Source organism: Talpa occidentalis, unplaced genomic scaffold (genome assembly GCF_014898055.3).
Source record: "Talpa occidentalis isolate TD23 unplaced genomic scaffold, MPIMG_talOcc4v2.1 talOcc4.5, whole genome shotgun sequence".
NCBI classification, from domain to species: Eukaryota; Metazoa; Chordata; class Mammalia; order Eulipotyphla; family Talpidae; genus Talpa; species Talpa occidentalis.
Window position 1 is genome coordinate 93,957,091 of NW_023604861.1, and position 7,566 is coordinate 93,964,656.

Sequence of the window (7,566 nt, forward strand, 5' to 3'; positions counted from 1 at the left end):
ATAGTTTAAAGTCTCTGTAGCCATCTATGTGAAGAGCAATGTATCATCATTAAACCTGTATATCGACATGGGAAAAACAAACAAACAAACAAACAAACAAACAAACAAACTTTACTGGTCTAGTTCCTGCTGTCTGCTTGGGATAGAAACCCTTGCATTGAGCTGACTTCCTTGATGGACTTTGTCCTCCACCACCACAGACTAAATCTGATAGGATCAGGGAAGCCTCCATCCTATGATGGCCTGGGGCACAGCAATTACTGGGCCCATCAGAGGCCTCCCTCAGGGATTGGAGCTGACAGACTGGAGGGTGAAGGCTGCTGAGAGTTAGTCTCAGGGCTGCCATATGAGTTGTCAGCAAGTTGGAGTTATGAGGGACAAGAAACTATAATGAAGCAGTTAATGAAAATAATATTAATAACATTTTTGGTAATAAAAATTAACTTTTGTTTTTCATTGTCTATATGCCAGGCTCAGTTCTAACTACTCTGTGATATTGTCTCATTTAGCCTTCATGGAGACTGGAAAGCCCTGGCAAGTTTCCAGATAAGGAAATTGAGACACAGAGAGACAGTAAATAACTTGGTCCAGACCCACAGCTAGGAAAGGGGAGATCTGGATTAGGTCTACACTGGGCTAGCCCTTGCTGTCTCCTGCCACTCAAGGGAGCAGAATTTGCTGCGTTAGGATGGTGACAAGTAACGCGACTCCCTCCTGCCCCTTGATTTCCTGAGTCTGAATATCTGACTCTGTGGCAGGACTAGCACAGGATTCTACCCTGGGAGCTATCATCCTCTCCACTCTTCTCTAGCCAGTAGAGTAGCTCTGCTTCTTGCCCTGTGAAATGGGGGCAATGAGAAATGTAGCAGACCACGCAAGGCCTAAGCTTGAGGTAGCTCATGAGGACAAGATAGGGCTGTGGGAAATTTCCAGGCCAAAAAAAATAGAGACCTTGTTCCATCAAAAATGAGATGCATGTACCGTTTATTCCTGAAACATGGGCTGTATGAAACGTTCCACTGCTTGTAACAGCACAGTTTGGCTTCTGTACCCCTGCTTGCTGTGGCAACTGCAAACTCCAAGGTGCGGTTTTTGGCTTTAAAAACCCTTATCACCCCACCCTGCTCGGGACTGCTCCCACAAGAGGGACAGTCACCCTCTGGCTAATAAAGGCTTTTTCTAAATTTGATTTAGACACGGGGCTGTGTCTAGGAGGAGACACTACAACATTTTTGTAGGCCCCAGCGAGATTGCTTCCTAGCACATGCCGAGGCAGCTTTCCCTCAGAGTGGCTTTAGACACCCCTCTGAGGGAATGTGAGACCAGAACTGTGCCTTTTGCCTTTTGTTCTGCAGATCTGAGTCTCTTGAGTCTTGGGGTCCTCCGGAGGTGAGTTTGTGTTTGAGCGCTCTCTGGTATTGGGGACTCAAGGGAAGGCTGCACGCAGCATTACTTCCAGAGTCCAGGGACAGTAATGAGACATCATTGCCTTCTGTGGTAGAAGAACCCCTGTGCCTTCTTTGGTTCAACTGATCCGTCGGCTGACCAGTTGTTTTTGTGTGGCCACTTGTCTCTGTTTTTTGTCTCTTGTTTGTCCATTTTTGCCGTCTATTTCCCTTTCCTTTACAGATCAGGAACCATGGAACTTCCAGAAAGGGAGAGATGGTTATAACCTTCAGTGTGCGTGTATGTGAGAGAGAGAGTGGTTTGTGTTCCACAGACCATGGAAGAACAGACCTCCATGAAAGGTGAGGCAGCTTGCATCCATTGGCAGGACTGGAAAAACCCTGGAAACCTCGAGAAGAGGAAATCTAGGTAAAGTCCGGTAAGACTGTGACTTTGATGAAGCCTCATGGATTGGGTATTAGAAAGCTCACTCCAAGCCCTGTGGCATTTTCAACAAAGCCAGCAACATTCTGCTTGGTTATTCTGCCCTGAGAGTTTATGCAAATATAGGTGAAATTATTTAAATTAGATTTGGTTTACTATTTTACAAAACTGGGATGAGGGTAGAGAAATTATGTCTCAGTAACTATATTAGTCTCTGCTCCTCTTCAGTTAGGGCTGTATCCTAAATGTTATCATCTTGAGAAAGAAAAAAGTAATCTTATTACATTTAGGACTAAAATATGTTGCATACCTAATTACAGCCACACTGCCACCAAAGCCTTAACATCATGTTGGAAACTGTGGCACCAGCAAGTTTAGGCCTTCCATGAACTCTTGTTCAAGACCCATTGGGGATAGGATGTCTGTGAGTAAACGCTGAATGAGATGCTTTAGCAAAGGCCCTGGGACATGTTTGTCGGGTAACTGCACACTCTGAGACCTCAGAGAGGCGTGTTTCTGTTCATTTCAAGATGGAGCCCTCATGCTTTGGGATCCTCAGGGTTCCAGGGGATACAACCCAGCTTTGTAGCCCTGCCAGAGATGGCCACACCCTGCAGGTCTTGGGAGCAGTGCCGTGGGATTAGCGCCTACCACTAAGCACCTGACTGGTAGGTAAACGAGTTGAAGTCATCGTTGGAGAGTAATTTCTAAAGGTATGAAGTCCAGTCATGGCTCACATGGGCAGAATATGGATACATGTCACCCCCCTAAATTCATGCACAGATTGGTATGCTCAGGGAAGCGTGGGTCAATAATGAAAAATCTAATATTGATAAAGACTGCCAGGAAGTATACCAACTTGTTGGTCATGGTGATTTTTCATTTGATTTATGTGTGACCATTACTCAGTTTTTGTACTTTAAAAAATGTGCTTGAAAACAATGAAAGAAAAGAAAGGAACACTTCTCCCCCTCCTCAAATATACTAGCAAATAAACCAACTATATAGTTTGTTAGTATAGACTTTGTCCTGTCTGGGTTGTGTGGTGAGGCAGGCTGGTGTGAACCACCAGTACTAAGGGAAAAAAAGAAGTAGGAGTCTCCAATCATGGAGTGTCCAGCTGGGAAATAAAATTCCAGAAAGGTGGGATCAGTGTTTCCAATCCTGTGATATGAGGTAGGAGGGCAGTGTGTGTGACAAGGGTCAGGTACTGGGACACCCAATGACAGTAGACAACATGCAGGTGAGGCCAAAAGGGAAGCCAGAGTCATTTAGGTTGTTTTGGGATTCAGGTGATGGGTCGGGCAAGGGAGAGAGAAGGCTGAGTGGGTTTTAAGTACAACATTTGGAAGGCCTGTGGATACTCATCAGCCATAGAAGTCAAAGATGGAAGTTGCTAATGACTTTGGAGCATCTTAAAAGGAGGGGACCTCTATAAGGGGTGGTGTTGGGGTGGAAGAGTTATAAGAAGTAATGTGAAGGAGAGCAAAAGATGGTTTAAAACGTGGTATCAAATCATTAATTTCTTGCAACAGAAGCCTGGGTAAACGTGGGCTCCTCTTGCAGCCTGAGAACTTGAATAAAAGGTCATGGGCAGCTCAAATGAGGTCTGATAAACTCCTTGAGAAACTACTGATCTCTTTTTTGTCATACTCTGAACTATGACTCAAATGGTGGTGGCTGTGTAGTCAGGAGTGTGTCTCATAAGTAACAAGGAGAGGGTTAAGAGCCAGTCCTCCTTCATCTGTCAAGACACAATGCAAGGCATGCCAGTCATTTCTCAACAGCTAATCAAGCTTCTGGCTTGCCACACTGCCCAGGCACCAGAACTGGCCCTTTGAGTGAGCTAATGCATGAATAGTCTAGCATTATTTTTGAAGGCATACAAGGAAGTGCATCCAAAATGGTGAGAAAAAACTACACTATTGAGGGTCTTTCTAGTCATCCATCCATCCATCCATCCATCCATCCATCCATCCATCCATCCATCCATCCATCTGTCCTTCTATCCACTCACCCAATCCATGCATCCATCCTCCCCATCCATGCACCCGTGCATCTATTCATCTATCCATCCTTCCAAAAGAATGCAGATGCCTATGCTTGTTTTTTGACTGCTGTGATGGTTTCGCAGGTTTCACAGGTGTCTACATGGATCAAAACTGATAAAGTTATACACTTTAATATATGCAGGTGAGTATACTTTAATTACATTGCAAGAAAATTAGAAAAAAAAAGAAAGATAATTCCTGTGTATCAGTAGGTCAAAATTGCTAACAACTCCAACATGGAGAATGGGTAAATTGTGGAACATTCACACAATGAATAATTCTCAGCTCCAGAAAGGAATGAACGCTTCATAGCCACGACTAGGTGGGTGAAACTCACACTCGTTGAGGTTGGTTCAAAGAAGTCAGACACTAGAGAATACATTCTATATGTTCCTATTTATATACTTATCAAAACGAGAAAAAATGGAACCCTGGAGTTTAAGAGTATGCGCTCAGATGGAAAAACTATAAAGTAAAACAAGACTGTGATTATCATTAAGGGCGAGGTAGAGAGGGGAGGGGTCGGACCTCAGGGGCCCTGGCAGGCTCTTGACCTGGGAGGCAATTACATGGGTGTTTGCTTCATAATAAACGACTGAGATGGTAAAGCAGAAAAGGGACCCTCCAGCTGCAGAAGCTTTAGTAGAGGCTCAAGCTGAAAAGAAAAAAGAACAGGTGGATGGTCTGTGTCTGTATGTGATGGTGAATATGTGTGTGTCGGCGGGGGGAGGTAGGAAGAGGAGGCAGGGGCACTTCAAAGAGATTCAGAGCATGAGAAAGACTTGCAGAAGGACTGTGAGCCAGGGAAATCCTGAGCTGCTCCAAGCTTAGAATGACCCCAAATACGAGCCAGCAAGGCAAAGGAAACCCCAGTCCTACAACCACACGGAATTGAATTCTCCCAACACCCTGAATAAGCCTCGAAGTGGATTCTTCCTAGACAAGAGCCAGTGATCTGATCTCGCCCTTCTGGGAGCCAGAGGAAGCAGGTGAGCCCACCCAGACTTCTGACTGACCTGTCAGGCAACAAATGGGTGTTTGGCGATGCTGTGTTTGTGGTAATTGTTAAGGCAGCAGGAGAAAATTAACAGTCATAGACTGATGTGGGTGATAGAAGTGACTTCTAAATCTCTTCATTAAGGGGGATCCTTGAAGACAGTGCTGGGGGTGGGGGGCAGGGGCTTCTGGGAGCAAACCAGAGAAAATTTAATAGAGCACACTGAGGGGCTGCATTATCGACCCACTTGGACCTGGGGAGTGGAGGGAAGGGAGGAAATTTGACCACTTGAGAGTGTAAATCACCTCTGAACCCTGATCTACTCTTCAAAGGTACAGCCATATTCTTGTTGAAAACAAGCTATGAAGCTCAAACCATCTTCAAAAGTAAAAGGGCTTGGGCCTCCCTGGTGGTGCAAGGGGTTAAGACACAACCTATGAAGCTGTCCACAGCCTCTGCAGCATCTGCAGCATCAATTCCCCCACCCCCACCCCCCAGTTGGCCAGGGAGCAACCTACCTGGCGCAGCAGACCTCTCCTGACTCTGCCTGCTGCTCCCCTCTGCAGTGTATTTCAGTCAATCCACCTGTTCTGTTCCCCATTCTGTCTCTGGTGAATCCTCTCACCCCACACACCTCTCGCCTGTACCCCAGTTCTTGTATGCATAAATAAAAATGAATCTTTAAGGCAAAAGTAAAAGGACAATTATTTGAAGTAGCATGAATAGTAGCCAGGTGGAAAACAAAAAACTAAAAACCATGATGAGCTCAGGGAAGAGATTTGCTCCTTTTGTTTTGAGCTCACAGTTTAACTAGAGTGGAATGAATGGGAAACTGAAGGATAGACCCACTCAGATAGCAAGGAATCCTAACAGCTGAGGTCAGAACTTCTGACCAGAGGTTGTAAAAGCCATAAATAAAATCATCTTTCCTGCAAATGACAGGCAGTGACTTTGGATGTCTATGTAGAAAGACTCTGATAAGAATAAACGTTCTGTGTCCTCTGATGTTGCTAGATAGCTGGATCTCCAAAACCATAGGATTTTTATTATCTTACAACAACCTTGCATTTAGGTATCAGTCATTTAAAAATTGAGATGATGGACATAAATTTACAGTAGTTTCAGGTATACACTGTAATAATTTTTTTTTTAAATAATACATTTTATTTTTATATTCCCCCATACAATTGCAAACGCCCCATTCTGACCCCAATCCTTCCCCTCCCGCCCCCCACCCCCCCAAAAGTGTCTCTGGTTCATAGTTTTTTGTTGATTTTGATTTTCACTTTCTTATATTCATTTTCCTGGTCCCTTATTTAGGTTTTCTAGATTCCTGCTATGAGTGAGACCATCCGGTATTTTTCTTTTTCTTTTTGGCTTATTTCGCTGAGCATGATCCCTTCCAGCGCCATCCATGTTGCTGCAAATTGCATGTGTTTATCTTTTTTGAATGCTGAGTAATATTCCATGGTGTATATGTACCACATCTTCTTGATCCAGTCATCTATTTTTGGGCATTTGGGTTGTTTCCAAAGCTTAGCTATTGTAAACAGTGCTGCTATAAACATAGGGGTGCAGGTGCTCTTTGGAATTGATGTTTCTGTGTCCTTTGGGTAAATACCTAGGAGTGGAATTGCTGGATCATATGGAAGCTCTATGTTTAGTAGGTCCAGAAATCTCCACACAGCTCTCCATAGTGGTTGGACCAGTTTGCACTCCCACCAACTACACTGTAATAATTTGATGCTTATTTATACTGAAAACTGATCACCACAGTAAGTCCAGTTAACATTCATCATCACACAGTTACAAATTGCTTTCTTCTGATGAGAAATTTGAAGATCTGCACCCTTATCAACTTTCAAATATGCAAAACCGAATTATTAAGTACAAACACCATGCTCTGTGTTACATCCCTAGAACTTACTTATATCTTATGACTGAAAGTTGGTGCCTTTTGACCCCTCCACCCATTTTTCCCACATTGTCCTTCTGGCTACCACCAAACTGTCCCATGAATTTTTTTTAATAACAAAAAATATTATACTAAAACATAAGACTTACCGAGGCTTCTAGACAGGCCATCCATAATGATCAGAAGAGTTTTCTTGAAAGGAGGATTTTATACTTGGCAGGGAAGTCGCAGTAGTATCAGTCAGGGCTGGGATATTTGCTGGATGTTTCTGTTTTGGTTCAAACAGTCAAGCTTGCCACCTATACCCATGTTAGACAGGGAGTGGGGGGCATATTCTAAAGGACTGGCTTGCTGCTCTTACCTGATGCAGTAGGCTACCATCAGAGGGAAAATGAGCCCATAACTTTAAAATAAAACTACCTCCTCCTCCATCTCAAAAAATAATAAAATAAAAAAAACCCTCAGCCCTGCAGCTAACCCTGACAAGTACCTTCATTCACAGAGCTTTATACTTAAACCACGATGTGGGAAATGGATAAAAGCAGAGGGGCCCCTGTTAGAAATGTTTCGAAACATCCGGATGATATTTCTAGCCTCTGCTCATGCTTTATCTTAGAGCAGTGCATCAGGACAAGACAGATTTACTAGTGAACATTTAATCTCTGAAGGACTAAAGATGTGTGGGCTTTTATTCTGCAATGCTTCCAAGACTGTGTCCATTAAAATGAAAACAGGAAAGGAAGAAGCAAAGCCCACTTGATGATCAGATGGAT